The following is a 21,739-nucleotide window of genomic DNA, read 5'->3' on the forward strand; positions in this document are numbered from 1 at the left end:
CCGCAGTATAAAGGAATGAAGCACTGAAACACACTGCACTTAGGTGAAACTCGAAAGTGCGAAGTCCAGGGAGCCAGGGATAAGGCCACACATTACATGATTACACTTATATGAAGTGTACAGAACTGGAAAATCCATAGAGACAAAGTAGCTTAGTGGTTGCCTAAGGCTGGAAGGTTGAGAAGAAAATGGAGACTGACTCACAATGATTACAAAGTTCCTCTTTTGAGGGTGATAAAAATGTTCTAAAATTGATCATGGTAATAGTTACACAACTCTGAACATACTAAAAGCACTGAATTGTACACTTTAACTGAATGAATTATATGGTATGTAAATGATATCTTATCAAAGCTTTTAAAACAAAACAACGTTTTGTTACACTTTATAAAAGCAAACGATTTTTCTAGAGCCTCTCTCAAGATGGTTGGTCTCACTTTGTTTCAGCTTCTTAACTCCTGTCACTATGATATCCTCTATTCTGTACCATATAATTATTACAATATTGAGCTGCTGCCTTGTCACATATTTTTGGTTTAAGGGTTAGAGGAATGAAGAAAAACACCCCAATCCTTTAAGCCAACTATTTCATTCTCATTTACCTAAGAATTCTGCACTGAGATGTGGTATAAACCCAGCCCAGAAAGTATTATTTCTTGAATAAGGAAAGGAAGAAAACAATTATAGGCTTAAATATTGAACTTAAGAACCCACTCAAATAAACCCATATACAACTAAAAACAACCCTAATTTTAATAGGGAGTATAATTTTTATAGACCAGTACTTTGCCAACCGCAGAATATTTATTAAAAAAGATAATTTGACTAGTTCTAGATACCACTCATAGACATTTTAAATATTTATATATTTACATGTTTCAAATGTTGAAACATAATTTGGAGTTTTCTTTCAGTTTTGTTACATACACAAAAAAGGTAGTGCATGCTTATTAGAAATGTATACAGTATATACCTCCATCTAGAGTTAGGTATTTATAAATTCCATTTTTAAGAGCTTCAAGCAGTTGTGAACCTATTACTCTGATAACTTAAACCCGGTCCACTCTGGGAAGGACAGCCAAAAGACCCTGCAAAGTGAAACTGCCTCCCTCCCTCAGATGCATTCCTTCAGATCAGAGAGTGCTTATAGGAATTGAAGAGGGAAGAAAACGGTACTATGTTGATTTAACTTTTTCCATATAATGCCACATTTTTGACAGCATTGAGTTCAAAGCTTCCGAGTTAGGTACCACATTGCCAGAATTTCCATCTCCCATGTTTTTTCCATTCCCTAATCAAAGTTTCTAGTCCCTCCCTCACATTTGCATGACTGCTCAGTCACTCAGTTGTGTCTGACCCTTTGCGACCCCATTGACTGTAGCCCACCAGGCTTCTCTGTCCATGGGCTTTCCCAGGCGAGAATTCTGGAGTAGGTTGCTAATCCCTTCCCCAGGGGATCTTCCCCACCCAGGGATTGAACCTGCCTCTCAGTCATTGGCAGGCAGATTCTTTCCCACTGAGCCACTTGGGAAGCCCCTTCCTAAGAACTACTTCCATTTTAATCAAGCAGTTATATCTTTGGAAGATTTATTTGCATGTTAGCCACTATTTCCTGTTTAATTACAGACAGCAGAACTGCAAAGTGACTAGCACTCTCCTTGCCTTCTGACAGATCAGGTGACCCTAAGCAAAGATTTTTTTTTTTTTTTGGCAGTTCAATAACTTTATCGGACCATTAGCAGTTAGTTCTCATCCATATTGACTGTTCATAGATTTTTGAAGGTGGTGACAGGCACGTACATAACCAAAGTGTAGAGCTTGTTTGGCAAGTCTTCATCTTCCATTTCTGAAGCTTGGTAGCTCAGACAGTAAAGAATCCACCTGCAAAGTGGCAGACCTGGGTTCGATCCATGGGTTGGGAAGATCCCCTGGAAGAGGGCATGGCAACCCACTCCAGTAGTGTTGCCTGGAGAATCCCCCTGGACAGAGGAGCCCAGCAGGCTATAGTCCATGGGGTCACAAAGAGTCAGACAAAACTGAGTGACTAAGCACAGCACAGCATCAACTCCGAAGACTTCCTAAGGAAATCATTCCATGATCTAACAAATCTCACTCTTAGGAACTGTTTTCACAAACTAACCTAAATTATTCATGTGGAAAATTAAGATCACTTATATTTTCAGTGAAAACATCATTATAAGAGGTTTTTGGTTAGGATATTAAATGATGTCACATTTTCAACTTTTCAGATAATTAGTAGAAGACATGTAGTAAGTGTAACTAGACACAGTTACAGTGTCTAAAGTTTTGGATAATGGCATATAAACCAAGGTTGGTCTTAAAGAAGGGTTAATCTCCTATTACCTAGGGAGATTTTTAGTATTTTATAACCTGCAATAAAAATAATTAGGTTATAGAGCAGATTCCCCATTTGCCCTATAAAATTTCATTGCCACTTCCTCCCATTGCACAGGTAAGAAGGAAAAAAGCAAGAACTTTTATGAAAAGTTTCAATTCACAGCTTTTCACACAATCAAGGCTTGAACGCACACCAAGTTTAAAACAGATAAATGACAAGGCCACTTATTCAAAATCTCATCAAAAACAAAGTCAAATTTTTTAAAACTTGATGTTTACAATTTTCAAATAAACAACTTTCTAAGTCTGAATGCTGTATCTGAGCATAACAGAAAATAACATCTGATCCCATTAGTGAATGGATGGGATTTCTAAGTAGGATTTGCATATAATAAAAACAGTCTACTGCCACTATTAATTTTGAAAAGCTACTTATAGTTATTTCTTAATGTGTATTTGTTCATTTTTTTATTTTATTTTTAAACTTTACAATATTGTATTGGTTTTGCCATATATCAACATGAATCGGCCACAGGTATACACGTGTTCCCCATTCTGAACCCTTCTCCCTCCTTCCTCCTCCCTCCCCCTACCATCAAATACAGTACTTCCCCTACATAGGAACAAGTTCCATTCTAAGAGTCCATTTGTAAGCCCAGTTTGTGCATAAGTCCAACAAAGTTAGCCTAAACACCCAATTAACACAATCGGCTATATACTACTGCTTTTATGTTTGCTTCTGGACACCTGGGCTTGAAATAAAGAAACTGTCCTCTATACAGTACTGTAAAGTACACAAAACCACAGTCACTTGTGGAGAATGCACACACATGACAATGTACCCCACATACATGAACTAATTTAAATGACTGGACGTGAGAACACACATTCTCATCTTTGAAAGTTCACAACTTGAAGGCTAACATGGAAGGGACTTCCTGTGATAAAATCACCTGAATTAAGTAGTGCTTCATCAGCATGAGTGGTTTCCTACATTGTGTTAGTTAACCAAATTTCCAAGATGGCACTCAGATCTATAGTAATATCATAGCCTTCTAATTTCATGTCAGCTGGGCAGAGAACTTTTTCTAATATGTACTAAAAGAAAACATAACCTATCTAAAAGCCAATGCTTCTCCTATTATTAATTTTTCTTCTCTCGACTCTTTCTTCTTTACCTCCAGCTCAAAATCAGATAACTTAATGACTCTTCTCCAAATATCAAAGTACTAAAAATACATCAAATACTTCCTATTTCAGCAATCACTTACTTTTCAGAGCTATTTAGGAGGCTAAGTTATCATAAATTTTACGACCCTACTTCTATACTAAGAGAATGAGAATACAAGCCACAGACTGGAAGAAAATTTTTGCAAAAAACAAAGTTGATAAAATAGTTATACAAAATATACAAAGAATTTAACAAACAACAGTAAGAAAAAAACCTGATTTTAAAGTCGGTGAAAGTCTTTAACAGATACTTCACCAGAGAAGATATACAGACAGGAAATAAGCAGATAAAAAGGTATCGACATGTCATCAGGGAAATGCAAATTAAATAATGAGATACAATTATTACAAATCTAATGTGCTGTGCTTAGCTGCTCAGAGTCATGTCTGACTCTTTGTGACCACATGGACTGCAGCTTGCCAGGCTCCTCTGTCCATGGGGATTCTCCAGGCAAGAATACTGGAGTGGGTTGCCATGCCCTCTTCCAGGGGATCTTCCCAACCCAGGGACTGAATCCATATCTCTCGCACTGCAGGTGGGTTCTTTACTGTCTGAGCCACCAGAGAAGCACTGACAAATCTATTAGAAAGGTCAAAATTCACATCATATGCTAAGCAAGGGTACAGAGTGACAGGGACTCTCATTCATTGCTGGTGGGAAGTCAAAATGGTATAGCCACTTGGAAAGACAGTGGATGGTTTCTTACAAAACTAAACATACTCTTAAATTGGATCTGGCAATTGTACATTGGTACTTACCCAGATGAACTGAAAACATGTCCACACAAAAACCTGAGTGTGGATATTTAAAGCGGTTTTACTCACAATTGTCGAAACGTAGAAGTAACCAAAATGTTTTTCAGTGTATGAATAGAAAAATAAACCATGGTACATCCTGACAATGAACGATTATGCAACACTGAAAAAGAAATGAGCTGTCAAGCCACAGAAGGACATGGAGGAAACAAATTCATATTACTAAGTGAAGAAAGCTAATCAAAAAGTCTACATATTATTCGAACTATATGACATTCTGGAAAAAGTAAAACTATGGAGACAGTAAAAAGATCAGTGGTTACCAGGGGTTGTGAGGAGGGAGGCATCAGCAGGTGGAGCACAAAAGATTTTAGGACAAAGAAGGTACTCTATATACTGTAACGGTGTACATTTGTTATTATACATTTGTTCAAACTATAGAATGTACAATGCCAAGAGTGAATCCCAGTGTAAACCATGGACTCTGGCTGATGATGTCGCATCTATGTAGGTCCATTAGTTGTAACAAATGCTCCACTCTGGTGGGACATGTGCATGTGGGGGTAAGGAATACATGAGAAATCTCTGCACCTTCCTCTCAATTTTGCTGTGAACCTAGAACTACTCTAAAAAACAAAGTCTATTAAAAAAACAAAACAAAAAAATGTTATGATAATAAAGGTATGTTAAAAGTCTGGTAGTTGGTCATAAACAACACAATTCCACTGGTTGTAAATTTGAGTAATCTAACTTGGAAAAGAGTGACATGCCATTTCCCTCTCTATTATTACTGCATAAAATGGGCTTTCATGGTGGCTCAGTGGTAAAGAATCTGCCTGCAATGTGTGAGACGGCTTATAATGCAAGAGACACGGGTTCAATCCCTGGGTCGGGAAGATCCAATGGAGAAAGAAATGGCGACTCACGTCAATATTCTTGCCTGGGAAATCCCATGGACAAAAGAGTATGGTGGGCTACAGTCCATGGGATCACAAGAGTCAGACACGACTTAGTGACTAAAATCACCACCATCACCTTACAGCATAACTATTGAAACTGCAATATTAACAGTCCATGACTTATTAAACAACTTACGAGACCTTAAGAACAATGAATACCATGCAAATGAATACCTTAATTCATATGCTCAATAGATACCATTGAGAAAAACCTCAGTGCCAGGCCCTACACTTAGTCTTAGACATATAGCAGGTACAACTCAGACAAAAATCTCTACCCTCATGGAATGATAGGCGACAGATAATAAATAAATTAGGTAAAATATATCCTCTATTATAAGCTAATAAATGCTATGAAAAAGTAAAACAAGAAACACATATAGAATGTCAAGATAGAGGATATAATTTAAAAGAGGATCCTCAAAGGAGGCCACTCTGAGAGCCATTCATGTGAGTTTCTGGGAGAAGGACTTCCCTGGCAAGAGGAAATATCAAAAGCAGAGACCTCCTGTGGAGAATATACCTGGTGTTATTGAAGAATAGATAAAAAGGTTATTGAATAGTTTGGACAGAGTGAGTGACAAGGCCGTAGTAGATAGAACCAAGGATGTAACAGAGCTAGATCAGATGGGGTCTGATGGTACAGAAGACTTGGACTTTTATTCTAAATAAGTTCAGGAAACACAGCCCATATTGGATAGAAAAATGACATTGTCTGACATTTTCAAAGATTTCTCCGGTGAAAACGGACTTTAGGAGGACAAGAGCAGAAGGAAAACCATTAAGAGAGTATTGTAATAATCCAGAAAAGACACGAAGGTGCTTGGAGATGCCAGGTGGTAGAGGGGAGGTGCCAGAGAGAGGACAGTTTCTGGATATTTTGGAAGTGAAGTGAAATGAAGTAACTCAGTCGTGTCCGACTCTTTGCGACCCCATGGACTGTAGCCCACCAGGCTCCTTGGTCCATGGGATTTTCCAGGCATTGATACTGGAGTGGCTTGCCATTTCCTTCTCCAGGGGATCTTCCTGACCCAGGGATTGAACCCAGGTCTCCTGCATTGTAGGCAGACGCTTTACCGTCTGAGCTGAAGGCACAACCAATATGCATTTGATGACAGACTGATTTGAAGATATAAGAGAAAGAAATCAATAATGATTCCTAAAGTTTTTGACGAGCAACTGGAAGGATGCAGATGGAATTATATTAGCTAAGAAGGGTACAAGTACAGAGAAGAATGTTTTGTTGGGGAATCAGGATTTAATTTTGGACTTATTTAACATTGAAGCGCTTAGTCATTCAGTCATGTCTGACTCTTCGGGACCCTTTGGACTGTGGCCCTCCAAGCTCTTCTGTCCATGGGATTTTTCAGGCAATACTGGAGTGGGTTGCCATTCCCTGAAGATCAAACGTCAGTTAAGCTGTTAATCAGATCTAGTTTTGGAGGGAGAGTCTAGGTTGAATATATGATTTTTGAATCACCAAACAAACAGGATTTGAAGCCAGAAATTCGGATAAGATCACTGAGGGAATAAAGAGAAGAACACGAACTGACTCCTAGAATGATCCAATAAGAAAAGGTTGGAGAGATGAGGAGCAACCAGCAAAAGAGACAGAGACTATTCACGTTCCAATTCCAGTCACTGTGATTGGAAGTAAACCAGAAAAATGCGGTATTATGAAAACTAAGTGAAGAAAGGCTTAAGGGAGAAAGGAGTGGTCATTTGTGTCAAATGGGGCTGAGAAATCAAAAAGGATTGATTGAATAATAGCCACTGGCCTTGAAAAGCACATGTGGAGTGTAAATGTAAGTTTTTTCCTTGTTCTTATAACCAGGATCCATATAGCAAGTAAGGTGTCCACAGCTAAATGAAGAGAAATTCCAGGTAGGTAGAAGGAGAGCAAAAGGACATCTGGCTGTCTTCTGGGCCAATATTCACTGAGTTGTTCTCTGAGAAATCTGGGTTCTTCAGGGTGTTGATAGGTCCTACAAAATTTTGCAATCAAGATTGGGAAAAAATAAGCCAAATTTAAAGTGCTTTTTGGCTTGTCAACTTCTCTTATCTTTCAAATCAGATCAGATCAGTCGCTCAGTCTTGTCCGACTCTTCGCGACCCCATGAATCTCAGCATGCCAGGCCTCCCTGTCCATCACCAACTCCCGGAGTTCACTCAGACTCACGTCATTTGAGTCAGTGATGCCATCCAGCCATCTCATCCTCTGTCGTCCCCTTCTCCTCTTGCCCCCAGTCCCTCCCAGCATCAGAGTCTTTTCCAATGAGTCAACTCTTCACATGAGGTGGCCAAAGTACTGGAGTTTCAGCTTCAGCATCACTCCTTCCCAGGGCTGATCTCCTTCAGAATGGACTGGTTGGATCTCCTTGCAGTCCAAGGGACTCTCAAGAGTCTTCTCCAACACCACAGTTCAAAAGCATCAATTCTTTGGCGATCAGCCTTCTTTACAGTGCAACTCTCACATCCATACATGACCACAGGAAAAACCATAGCCTTGACTAGACGAACATTTGTTGGCAAAGTAATGTCTCTGCTTTTGAATATGCTATCTAGGTTGGTCATAACTTTCCTTCCAAGGAGTAAGCATCTTTTAATTTCATGGCTGCAGTCACCATCTGCAGTGATTTTGGAGCCCAAAAAAAGAAAGTCTGACACTGTTTCCACTGTTTCCCCATCTATTTCCCATGAAGTGATGGGACCGGATGCCATGATCTTAGTTTTCTGAATGTTGAGTTGTAAGCCAACTTTTTCACTCTCCTCTTTCACTTTCATCAAGAGGCTTTTAAGTGCCTCTTCACTTTCTGCCTTAAGGGTGGTGTCATCTGCACATCTGAGGTTATTGATATTTCTCCTGGCAATCTTGTTTCCAGCTTGTGTTTCTTCCAGTCCAGCATTTCTCATGATGTACTCTGCATATAAGTTAAATAAACAGGGTGACAATATACAGCCTTGATGAACTCCTTTTCCTATTTGGAACCAGTCTGTTGTTCCATGTCCACTTCTAATTGTTGCTTCCTGACCTGCATACAAATTTCTCAAGAGGCAGATTAGGTGGTCTAGTATTCCCATCTCTTTCAGAATTTTCCACAGTTTCTTGTGATCCACACAGTCAAAGGCTTTGGCATAGTCAATAAAGCAGAAATAGATGCTTTTCTGGAACTCTCTTGCTTTTTCCATGATCCAGCGGATGTTGGCAATTTAAACCAGCTTGAACATCAGGAGGTTCATGGTTCACATATTGCTGAAGCCTGGCTTGGAGAATTTTGAGCATTACTTTACTAGCGTGTGAGATGAGTGCAATTGTGTGGTAGTTTGAGCATTTTTTGGCATTGCCTTTCTTTGGGATTGGAATGAAAACTGACCTTTTCCAGTCCTCTTATCTTTAACATACTATAATATACAGCTCAAATCTCCAAACAAGGAGTATAGTAACAGTGTTCTGCAAAATCATTTGAAAACATAAATTTTTATGCAGAACACCTTGTGGTTTTATAAAAAATATTTTGGCAACTGTTAATTCTATTCCTTGCACAAAAGTAAAAGAGTAAAAATTCTATTAATATTTAAGTGACTCTATATTTAATTTAAAATAAATTAAATTTTGAGTTCTTTCAATACTAAAATTTACCATACCTCAAAAAGTACCAGTTTCTTTAAATACAATCCTCTTTCAAAATGCTCATTCTCCTTAAAAAATGTTTTGTAATAAGATTTATGTTTTATTTGTGTATCAGCCTTTTTCTAAAAGTAGCTAAAGACTACAGATATGAAATTAATTATTGCAAATTTAAATTCAGATGTTAATACTATTTAAAATTTAAGGATATGACTTAGTTATATATTTTTGTATACATTTTTATTGAAGAATACTTGATATAAAAATATTTCAAATATACAGTAAAGTGATTCAGTTATACATATATATGTGTAAAAACTGGAAAATTCTTAAAAAGATGGGAATTCTTCAAGAAATGGGAATACCACACCACCTTAACTGTCTCCTGAGAAACCTATATGCAGATTAAGAAGCAACAGTTAGAACCGGACATGGAACAACAGACTGGTTCCAAATTGGGAAAGGAATATGTTAAGGCTGTATATTGTCATCCTGCTTATATAACTTACATGCGGAGTACATCATGCAAAATGCTGAGCTGTGGGAATCACTAGCTAGAATCAAAATTGCCAGAAAAAAATATCAACAACCTCAGATATGTAGATGATACCACTCTGATGGCAGAAAGTGAAGGGGAACTAAAGAGCCTCTTGATGAAGGTGAAAGAGGTGAGTGAAAAAGCTGGCTTAAAACTCAACATTCAAAAAACTAAGCCCATGGTATCCGGTCCCATCACTTCATGGCAAAGGGAAGTAAAAAGTGAAAGCAGTGACAGATTCTATTTTCCTGGGCTCCAAATTCACTGAGGACAGTGACTGCAGCCATGAAATTAAAAGACTCTTGCTCCTTGGAAGAAAAGCCATGACAAACCTAGACAGCGTATTAAAAAGCAGAGACATCACTTTGCTGGCAAAGATATGTATAGTCAAAGCTATGGTTTTTCCAGTAGTCATGTACAGATGTGAGAGTTGGATGATGAAGGCTAAGTGCCAAAGAAATGATGCATTCAAATTCTGGTGCTGGAGAAGACTCTTGAGAGTTCCTTGGACTGGATCCAAGGAGATCAAATCAGTCAGTCCTAAGGGATATCAACCCTGAATATTCATTGGAAGGACTGATGCTGAAGCTGAAGCTCTAATACTTTGGCCACATGATGGGAAGAGTTGACTCGCTGCAAAAGACCTTGCTGCTGAGAAAGATTGAAAGCAAAAGGAGAAGAGGGCAGCAGAGAATGAGATGGTTAGATAGCATCACCTACTCAGTTGCCATTCCCTTCTCCAGGGGATCTTTCCAACCCAGGGATTGAACCCCAGTCTTTTGCACTTCGGGCAGATTCTTTACTGTCTGAGCTACCAGGGAAGCGCACACTATACCACAGGACCTTGCTTATCCATTTTATATATAGTAGTGTGTATTTGTTAATCCTGAATTCACAATTTATCCCTCCCTGACCTCTCCCATTTGGTAACCATAAGTTTGCTTTCTTTTGTAAGTCTATTTCTGTTTTGTAAATAAGTTTGACTTGTATAATTTTTTAGATTCCACATAAGTGATATCATATGATATTTGTCTTTCCCTGTTTTTGTCTTTTCTGGATATATGCCCAGGAGTGGGATTGCTGGATCATATGGTAACTCTATTTTAAGTTATTTTTAAGGAAACTCTATGCTGTACTCCATAGTGGCTGTACCAATTTAATTCTTACAAACAGTTTAGAAGGCTCCTTTTCCTCCAGATCCTTTCTAACATTTATTCTTTGTAGACTTTTTGATGATGGCCATTTTGACCAATATGTGGTGGAACTTCACTGAAGTTTTGACTTGCATTTCTCTAATAATTAGTGATGTGCCTAATGGCCATCTGCATATCTTCTTTGGAGAAATGTCTGTTTAGGTCTTTTGCATTTATTTTTTATCTTGGGTTTCTTTTTTTATATTGAGCTATACGAACTGTTTATATATTTTGGAAATTAAGCTCTTGTCTATCATGTCATTTACAAATATTTTCTCCCAGTCTGTAGGTTGTCTTTTCATTTTGTTTATGGTTTTGTTTGCTGCAGAAAAACTTTTAAGTTTAATTAGGTACCATTTGCTTTTGTTTCCATTACTCTGGGAGACAAATCCAAAAATGTTGTGCTATGATTTACATCAAAGAGTGTGTTGCCTATGTTTTCCTCTAGGAGTTTTATTGTATCTGGCTATCCATTTGGGTTTTTAATTCATTTTTTAGAAACATTTTATTGGAGTATTAGTTTGTTGTTAGTGTATAGAAATGCAACAGATTTTTATATATTGACCTTGTATCCAGGTCAGTATCACTGATGAACAGAGATGCAAATATCCTCAACAAAATACTAGCAATCTGAATTCAACAATACACTGAAAGGATCATACACCACGATCAAGTGCGATTTATTCCACTGATGGCAAGGATTCAATATATATAAATTAGTCAATGTGATATACCACATTAACAAATTGAAGAATAAAAACCATAGGGTAATGTCAACAGATGCAGAAAAAGCTTTTGATAAACTTCAACATCCACATATGATAAAAAAAAAATTCTCCAGGAAGTGGGCATAGAGGGAACATACCTCAACATAATAAAAGGCCATATATGACAAACCCACAGCTAACATCATTCTCAATGGTGAAAAACTGAAAGCATTTCCTCTAAGATCAGAAGCAAAACAAGGATGCCTACTCTCCAAATTTCTATTCAGCTTGGTTTTGGAAGTTCTAGCCATGATAATCAAAGAAGAAAAAGAAATCAAAGGAATCCAAATTGGAAAGGAAGAAGAAAAACCGCCACTGCTTGCAGACGACATGACACTATATGCAGAAAATCCTAAAGATGCCACCAGACAGCTACCAGTTTACCAATGCATCTAGCTATATATTTTTAAAAGATGACTAATTCACTGTTGTTTGGTTAACCAGACTAGGCAATCACTTTTAACATACCTGGGCAGCTCATCATTTAATGACTAGTCACTTTCATGAAAAGCCAGAACTATACCTGCTGCTGCTACTGCTGCTAAGTCACTTCAGTCGTGTCCGACTCTGTGTGACCCCATGGATGGCAGCCCACCAGGCTCCACCGTCCCTGGGATTCTCCAGGCAAGAACACTGGAGAGGGTTGTCATTTCCTTCTCCAATGCATGAAAGTGAAAAGTGAAAGTGAAGTCGCTCAGTCGTGTCCAACTCTTAGCGACTCCACGGACTGCAGCCTACCAGGCTCCTCCGTCCATGGGATTTGCCAGGCAGGAGTACTGGAGTGAGGTGCCATTGCCCTCTCTGAGAACTATACCTACCTGGACTAAAAAAGGCAGAGACCAATGATCAACTCTTTGGAAAAACATGATACAAAAGAAGATGGAACGCACTGTGTCATTTCACCTATGGGTACTTGCTAACAGATTTTACTTCCCCCAAAGAATGGGAAATTCAGTCCCTTGGGAACCCACAGGCCATGGGAACAACCCCAACTATAATTCCCCATCATCAGCTTCCACTGAATCCTAACCAGCACAACAGTGGTAAAAAGAAAAGCAGCAAAATTTACTAAACAACAGTAGTCAGAAGAATCATCCCACAGAGGAGATTAAAATTTTGACAAACATTCCACCAAGAATTAAAAAATAAAAGGCAGTATGGAAGTCCACAAAGTAGGAATATTAAAAATGTAGCAAACAGATGGCAAGTAAACAAGCAGAAGTGGAAACAGTATGTATAACATATTCCCTTTGTGAGAAAAATAAGCATTTATTCATATTGATTTACATAAAAAGAAACTCTGGGAAGAAACCTAAGAAACTAAGAAGAAAGGTTACCTAAGAGAACTGTGCAGAAGGGGCCAAGGGTAGGAGATTTTTTACTCTATAATTAAATGTTTTGGTTATTGAATATATGAATATATTACCTATATGAAAAAGTTAACCAATAAAATTAGTAATATCTTATGAAAACACTAATTGAGATTCCCAAAGAGACAGTTTGCTTCAAAAATATGGATTGTCATTATTTAGTCTCAGGTCATTCTTGGAACTAGTCATTACCAAAAATACAAGGATCTACAGCTGAGTCTCATCTCTATACACATACCAGTGATTGATCAGAATAATCACCCACTGAAACTTTAAATTCTGAAATACCCACTACAAAAGTAATATTTATCCACTAATTTTGAATGTGTGTTAGATTCTGGAACTGAACAGATGTCTATATTTTAATGTCTATGATAAAAACTCAAAGCAGATAATAAGTTGTAGGGGCATAGCTCAAACCACTGGAGAACTCAAAGGATTTTAAGTGTGCTAGTGTATTCTTCTTGAGGTCAGAAGTTATAATGTAGTTCATACCATGTCAAACAGACATTCAATTCTTGTTTATACAGGTAAGCTAAAAAGCCCCAGGAGGCCTTCTAAATCTACTTCTTATCAAAACTTAACCAACTGCTATATGTGTACTTTTAATGAATGAAATTACATTTTAAAATGCTGTGCCATTTTAAAATGTAATAATCATTATCTTAGGATCAAGTTCATTAAAATGAATATGCTATCAATTAATCTCAGGATTAAAGCAATAAATAGAAACAAATAAAAGAAATGTAACTCAACAAAACCAAAGTTGTGTGTCTCCCTTTCAGTTTATAGTAAGAAAAAAGCCACTCTTAAAGAAAATGTTCTTTTCAGTGTGGGGATAAAATTGGCAGTATCAAAATCCTACCAATTCTTTAAGATCTTAAGTACACTTTAGAAAACTCTTATAAGTGAATGTCTTGATGGTTCATACTGAAAACTGAGTTTGATTTATCTTTCTATATATTTTAAAGGAAACTATCTACTCTAATTCCCATAATCATGTTACATTGTGATTTGTCCCAACATGGCCAGGCTCCTCTGTCCATGGAATTCTCCAGGTAAGAATACTGGCATGGGAAGCCATCCCTTCTTCCCAACCCAGGTCTCCGACATTGCAGACAGATTCTTTACCATTTGAGCCACCAGGGAAGCCCAATATAACTTTAACATTAAGTGAAACATATAGTCCTTGAGAACCATATTTGCAAAGTATTTTAAGTAGGTGGTATGCCGAATATCTTCAATTGACTCCTTCAGATTCACTCTGCTTTTCTAGCCTGCTGTGGCCTCAGGGAGGTCAGCCTCTATGGACTATACCAGCTACTTCCCACACCTACTGACTTTCTGTTGGTTTAAACAAACAGGAATTTGAGAGGAATAGGTAGGGGAAAAGAACGGAGTCAAAGAATTTATTCCCCCAACTTCACTCTTTCTAAGTTGTAGACTGTTTACAAGCCCCTAATGAAGGTTGTGATTTCTATCAGCTGATCTTTCCATAGAATCTTCCATGGCCCTTTCAGGCTTTGAGATGTCTCTTTATACTACACTCCATATAAAAATTTTTCTAATAGAAATAAAATTATATATACCGATTACATGGCACTAAGCGCAGGCGGCTGCGACTGGCACACTAAGCCCAGCTGAGAGGAGCTACCCCATGTCCGAGGTCAGGGGCAGAAGCCGGGGGACCCCATGCCTGAAGGGCAGCAGACAAGAGGAGTTACCCTACGTCGGAGGTCAGGAGCAGCAGCCAAGAGTGCCAGACTGCGACAGCGCAGGAACGGCAGAGAGGAGATACCCCGCGTCCGAGGTCAGGGGCAGCAGGGCGGCGCCCGGGAGGAGCAACCCCACTCCCAAGGAGCCGTGGCTGCGCTGGTGCAGGAGAGCCTAGAGGAGCTATCCCACGTTGAAGGTCAGGAAGGGCGGTGGTGAGGAGATACCCCTCCTCCAAGGTAAGCAGCAGCGGCTGCGCTTTGCTGGAGCAGCCGTGAAGAGATACCCCACACCCAAGATAAGAGAAACCCAAGTAAGACAGTAGATATTGTGAGAGGGCATCAAAGGGCAGACACACTGAAACCATAATCACAGAAAACTAGCCAATCTGATCACATGGACCATAGCCTTATCTGACTCAATGAAACTAAGCCATGCCCATGGGGCAACCCAAGATGGGCGGGTCATGGTGGAGAGATCTGACAGAATGTGGCCTACTGGAGAAGGGAATGGCAAACCACTTCAGTATTCTTGCCTTGAGAACCCCATGAACAGTATGAAAAGGCAAAATGATAGGATACTGAAAGAGGAACTCCCCAGGTCAGTAGGTGCCCAATATGCTACTGGAGATCAGTGGAGAAATAACTCCAGAAAGAATGAAGGGATGGAGCCAAAGCAAAAAGAATAGCCAGCTGTGGATGTGACTGGTGATAGAAGCAAGGTCCGATGCTGTAAAGAGCAATATTGCATAGGAACCTGGAATGTCAGGTCCATGAATCAAGGCAAATTGGAAGTGGTCAAACAAGAGATGGCAAGAGTGAATGTCGACATTCTAGGAATCAGTGAACTGAAATGGACTGGAGTGGGTAAATTTTAACTCAGATGACCATTATATCTACTACTGCAGGCAGGAATCCCTCAGAAGAAATGGAGTAGCCATCATGGTCAACAAAAGAGTCCAAAATGCAGTACTTGGATGCAATCTCAGAAACGACAGAATGATCTCTGTTGGTTTCCAAGGCAAACCATTCAATATCACAGTAATCCAAGTCTATGCCCCAACCAGTAATGCTGAAAAAGCTGAAGTTGAACGGTTCTATGAAGACCTACAAGACCTTTCAGAACTAACACCCAAAAAAGATGGCCTTTTCATTATAGGGGACTGGAATGCAAAAGTAGGAAGTCAAGAAACACCTGGAGTAACAGGCAAATTTGGTCTTGGAATACGGAATGAAGCAGGGCAAAGACTATTAGAGTTTTGCCAAGAAAATGCACTGGTCATAACAAACACCCTCTTCCAACAACACAAGAGAAGACTCTATACATGGACATCACCAGATGGTCAACACCAAAATCAGATTGATTATATTCTTTGCAGCCAAAGATGAAGAAGCTCTATACAGTCAGCAAAAACAAGACCAGGAGCTGACTGTGGCTCAGATCATGAACTCCTTATTGCCAAGTTCAGACTTAAATTGAAGAAAGTAGGGAAAACCACTAGACCATTCAGGTATGACCTAAATCAAATCCCTTATGATTATACAGTGGAAGTGAGAAATAGATTTAAGGGCCTAGATCTGACAGATAGAGTGCCTGATGAACTATGGACAGAGGTTCATGACATTGTACAGGAGACAGGGATCAAGACCATCCCCATGGAAAAGAAATGCAAAAAAGCAAAATGGCTGTCTGGAGAGGCCTTACAAATAGCTGTGAAAAGAAGAGAAGCAAAAAGCAAAGGAGAAAAGGAAAGATATAAGCATCTGAATGCAGAGTTTCAAAGAATAGCAGGAAGAGATAAGAAAGCCTTCATCAGCAATCAATGCAAAGAAATAGAGGAAAACAACAGAATGGGAAAGACTAGAGATCTCACCAAGAAAATTAGAGATACCAAGGGAACATTTCATGCAAAGATGGGCTTGATAAAGGACAGAAATGGTATGGACCTAAAAGAAGCAGAAGATATTAAGAAGAGATGGCAAGAATACACAGAAGAACTGTACAAAAGAGATCTTCACAACCAAGATAATCACGATGGTGTGATCACTGACCTAGAGCCAGACATCCTGGAATGTGAAGTCAAGTGGGCCTTAGAAAGCATCACTACAAACAAAGCTAGTGGAGGTGATGGAATTCCAGTTGAGCTAATTCAAATCCTGAAGGATGACGCTGTGAAAGTGCTGCACTCAATATGCCAGCAAAGTTGGAAAACTCAGCATTGGCCACAGGACTGGAAAAGGTCAGTTTTCATTCCAGTCCTAAAGAAAGGCAATGCCAAAGAATGCTCAAACTACCACACAATTGCACTCATCTCACATGCTAGTAAACTAATGCTCAAAATTCTCCAAGCCAGGCTTCAGCAATATGTGAACCATGAGCCTCCTGATGTTCAAGCTGGTTTTAGAAAAGGCAGAGGAACCAGAGATCAAATTGCCAACATCCGCTGGATCATCAAAAAAGTAAGAGAGTTCCAGAAAAACATCTATTTCTGCTTTATTGACTATGCCAAAGCCTTTGACTGTCTGCATCACAAGAAACTGTGGAAAATTCTGAAAGAGATGGGAATACCAGTCTACCTGATCTGCCTCTTGAGAAATTTGTATGCAGGTCAGGAAGCAAGAGTTAGAACTGGACATGGAACAACAGACTGGTTCCAAATAGGAAAAGGAGTACGTCAAGGCTATATATTGTCACCCTGCTTATTTAACTTATATGCAGAGTACATCATGAGAAACGCTGGGCTGGAAGAAGCACAAGCTGGAATCAAGACTGCTGGGAGAAATATCAATAACCTCAGATATGCAGATGACACCACCCTTATGGCAGAAAGTGAAGAGAAACTAAAAAGCCTCTGATTAAAGTGAAAGAGGAGAGTGAAAAAGTTGGCTTAAAGCTCAACATTCAGAAAACAAAGATCATAGCATCCGGTCCCATCACTTCATGGGAAATAGAAGGGCAAACAGTGGAAACAGTGTCAGACTTTATTTTTGGGGGGCTCCAAAATCACTGCAGATGGTGACTACAGCCATGAAATTAAAAGATGCTTACTCCTTGGAAGGAAAGTTACGACCAACCTAGATAGCATATTCAAAAGCAGAGATATTACTTGCCAACAAAGGTTCGTCTAGTCAAGGCTATGGTTTTTCCTGTGGTCATGTATGGATGTGAGAGTTGGACTGTGAAGAAGGCTGAGCGCCGAAGTATTGATACTTTTGAAGTGTGGTGTTGGAGAAGACTCTTGAGAGTCCCTTGGACTGCAAGGAGATCCAACCAGTCCATTCTGAAGGAGATCAGCCCTGGGATTTCTTTGGAGGCAATGATGCTGAATTTGAAACTCCAGTACTTTGGCCACCTCATGCGAAGAGTTGACTCATTGGAAAAGACTCTGATGCTGGGTGGGATTGGTGGCAGGAGGAGAAGGGGATGACAGAGGATGAGATGGCTGGATGGCATCACTAACTCTATGGATGTTAGTCTGAGTGAACTCTGGGAGTTGGTGATGGACAGGGAGGCCTGGTGTGCTGCGATTCATGGGGTCGCAAAGAGTCGGACACGACTGAGTGACTGAACTGAACTGATTACATGATAATTTTAATTAAGGCTTAATAAATTGCATTTATTTGACACAGTATATCTAAAACATCATTTCAACATAAAATCAATATAAAAATTATTTATAAAAGTAATTCACACTCTGTTTTCCTAGTAAGTCTTAGAAATCCAGTGTGAATATTAAACTCAGAGCACATCTGAATTTGGACTAGCCACAATTGCTGGTTTTTAAAATTTGTTGTTAGCCAATTTTGGACATTAGCCACTTTTTTTTAATAGAAATTATTCTTATTGTTATTTTTATTTCAGGGGCTTACAGCAAGTGGGATATTAGTTCCCCCTTCAGCAATCCAATGCAGGTGAAACATTGGAAACATAGAGTCTTAACCAGTGGACCACGAGGGAAGTCTGAAGTAGCCACATTTTAAATGCTCAATACTATTGGGATGGCCAAGAAGTTCATTAGGGTTTTCCATAAGATGTTACAGAAAAACCCGAACGACATTTTTGGCAACCCAAAACACTGTCCCTTCCTTACAGTTTCCTTGCTTCTTCCTGTACCTTTTTCTTTAGTCTTTTTATTAAACTCTCTTCAGATTTTACCCATGCGGGTGTGTCATTCATTTTCTGACAGGATGAAACTGATACGCATGGAGAAATGCTCACTATATTGTTCAAGAAAAAGTTATAGGAAATAATACCAAAAAAGTGTATCCTCAACGACATGAAAAATGCACATAAAAGAGATTTCAAGGAAATATCACATAAATTTACCTAAAATGATGGCAATTTTTTTTTGGGGGGTACTTTTCTATAATTGCACTAAATTCACTAAAAATATTTTGAAATGTCAAGAAAAAATCCTATATAGGACCTCCCTGGTGGTCCAGTGGTTAAGAATCTTCTGCCAATGAAGGGGACACGGGTTTGATCCCTGGTCTAGGAGGATCCCACAAGCTGCAGGACAATGAAGCCCATGAACCTCAACTACTGAGCCCACTCTCTAGAGCCCAGGAGCCACAGCTACTGAGCCCATGTGTCACGACTACTGAAGCCTGAGCGCCCTAGAGCCAGTGCTCCACAAGAGAAGCCACCACAGTGAGAAGCCTGCTCACTGCACCAAAGCCCCAGCCCAGCCAAAACTAACCATTTTGAAAAAATCATATATAATAACTAAATTGATCAGCAGAATACAATCAATAGGGATTTACTGTCTGTTGATGACAGAGGACACGATGGTTGGATGGCGTCACCAACTCGATGGACATGAGTTTGAGCAAGCTCTGTGAGTTGGTGGTGGACAGGGAAGCCTGGCATGCTGCAGTCCACAGGGTTGCAAAGAGTCAGACACGAGTGAGCAACTGAACAACTTATTTTCTCATAGTAAAACCCCCTGAAAAAACCTATATGAAAATTAAAATCGAACATAGATTTATGTTATAAACAGAATGTCAAACAAACTGAAAATAACATCACTTACAGCAAATAAGATCACTTACAACAAATCAACACATCTCAGAAAGAGAAGTCAAACACTGCAGAGCTCAGATTATGCGACAGTACAGAGTTTAACACTGACAGTTCTCTTCCTTTACAATATAGGTAAGTAGAACAAAGCTGGCACATATGGTCCCATTCAAAGTTTGCACTAAAATTAGTAACCAAATATATGCTACATTTAAATGTGGAGCGTTTATAAATTCTAACTTCTAAATCTACATGGTAATGAGTTCAGAAATATTCCTTAGTCTGTGGCAGACGAAACAGAGAACAAGTAAAACGGGGCAATTAAATCTTAGGACTGATTTCTGCCTCTTTTTCTTACTCAATATCTTTGTCACCCAAAGAAAAAAAGTCCATTTGGAGCTGGGAAGGAAGGAACAAATGATGCAAAGATATATCACTTCCTTCTGTGACTATTTGGCCCTGCCATCCTTCCTGCTTTTACAACTGTTATTGCTGTTTAGTGACTAAGTCATGTCTGGCTCTTTGTGATCCCATGGACTGTCACCAGGCACCTCTGCCCATGGGATTCCCCAGGTAAGAATACCAGAGTAGGTTGCCACTTCCTTCTGTAGGGGCTCTTCCCAGCCCAAGGATCAAACCCACATCTCCTGCACTGGTGGGCAGGTTTTTTTATCACTGAGGCAGCAGGGAACCCTGCTCTTAAAACAGCTATCCCAAAATATCTAAAACACTCAACATTCTTTTGATTCCCTATATCAGCCTCTCCAAATCTCTTTTAATGTCTAGTTTCATTGTAATAACAAAAATTAGAAGCTTAAATATTTACTAGATTAAATAAAATATCATCCATTGAATGGAATATCAGGCAACCATTAAAAGTAATGTTACAAAACAGGCATCCCCAACCTCCAGGAACTAATGTCTAATGGTCTGAGGTGGAGCTGATGTGATAATAAAAGAAATAAAGTGCACAATTAAGGTACTGTGCTTGAATCTCTTGAAACCATTCCCCAACCCTGGTCTGTGGAAAAGTTTTTCCAGAAAACTGGTCCCTGGTGCCAAAAAGGTTGGGGACTGCTATTATAAAGGATTATTTCATGCATTACAATGTGAATGTACTTCAAGCCTCTGAAACTTAAACACAGTTAAAATGATAAATTATATCTTATGTATATGTTACAATAAAAATGACTGCATAACATGAGGAAATATTCAAAATGTTTTACGTTGTTTTTTTTTTTTAAGTGAAACTATAGCATGTTGGACTATAAACAAAGCTGAGTGCCAAAGAATTGATGCTTTTGAACTGTGGTGTTGGAGAAGACTCTTGAGAGTCCCTTGGACTGCAAGAAGATCCAACCAGTCCATCCTAAAGGAAATCAGTCCTGTATATTCATTGGAAGGACTGATGCTGAAGCAGACAGTCCAATACTTTGGCTACCTGATGCGAAGAACTGACTCACTAGAAAAGACCTTGATGTTGGAGAAGATTGAAGGCCAGAGGAGAAGGGGATGACAGAGGATGAGATGGTTGGATGATATCACTGACTTGATGGACATGAGTTTGAGTGAGCTCCGGGAGCTGGTGATGGACAGGGAAGCCTAGTGTGCTGCAGTCCATGGGGTTGCAAAAAGTTGGACGTTAACGAGCAACTGAACTGATAGTTCAGTTCAGTTCAGTCGCTCAGTCGTGTCCAACTCTTTGCAACCCCATGAATAGCAGCACGCCAGGCTTCCCTGTCAGGAACCAATAGCAACCAATCAATACACAACAGAAATCAATAAGCCCAGTGGTCCATTATATAAAATTTAGAAAAGCTCACAGAAAAAAAAAAAATCTCCTGTACTATTCAGCTATAACCATTATGAACCATTATATATCCCTAAAATGGGATGGATGGAAAGAGATATTAATGTCGCCCTGCATCTAAATTCCCTAATAATCTCTTCAATATAGAGAAATAGTGCCAGACCATTATCATCTCATCAAAATCCCACACATTCACCAATAATTCATATATCTCTTTTTTCCTTACCTTTTTTCTATTAACCAATAAAAACAGCTAAAATGAAACTGAGCACTTAATGATTTTACCTTTCACTTTGTATCTATTACCTTAATTAATTTATACAAATACCCTGTGAAGGATGTACTACTATTTTCCTTATTTTAAATCTGATAAAACTGAGTTGTTCAAATAGATTATT

The sequence above is a fragment of the Bos mutus genome, chromosome 20, assembly GCF_027580195.1.
Source record: "Bos mutus isolate GX-2022 chromosome 20, NWIPB_WYAK_1.1, whole genome shotgun sequence".
NCBI classification, from domain to species: domain Eukaryota; kingdom Metazoa; phylum Chordata; class Mammalia; order Artiodactyla; family Bovidae; genus Bos; species Bos mutus.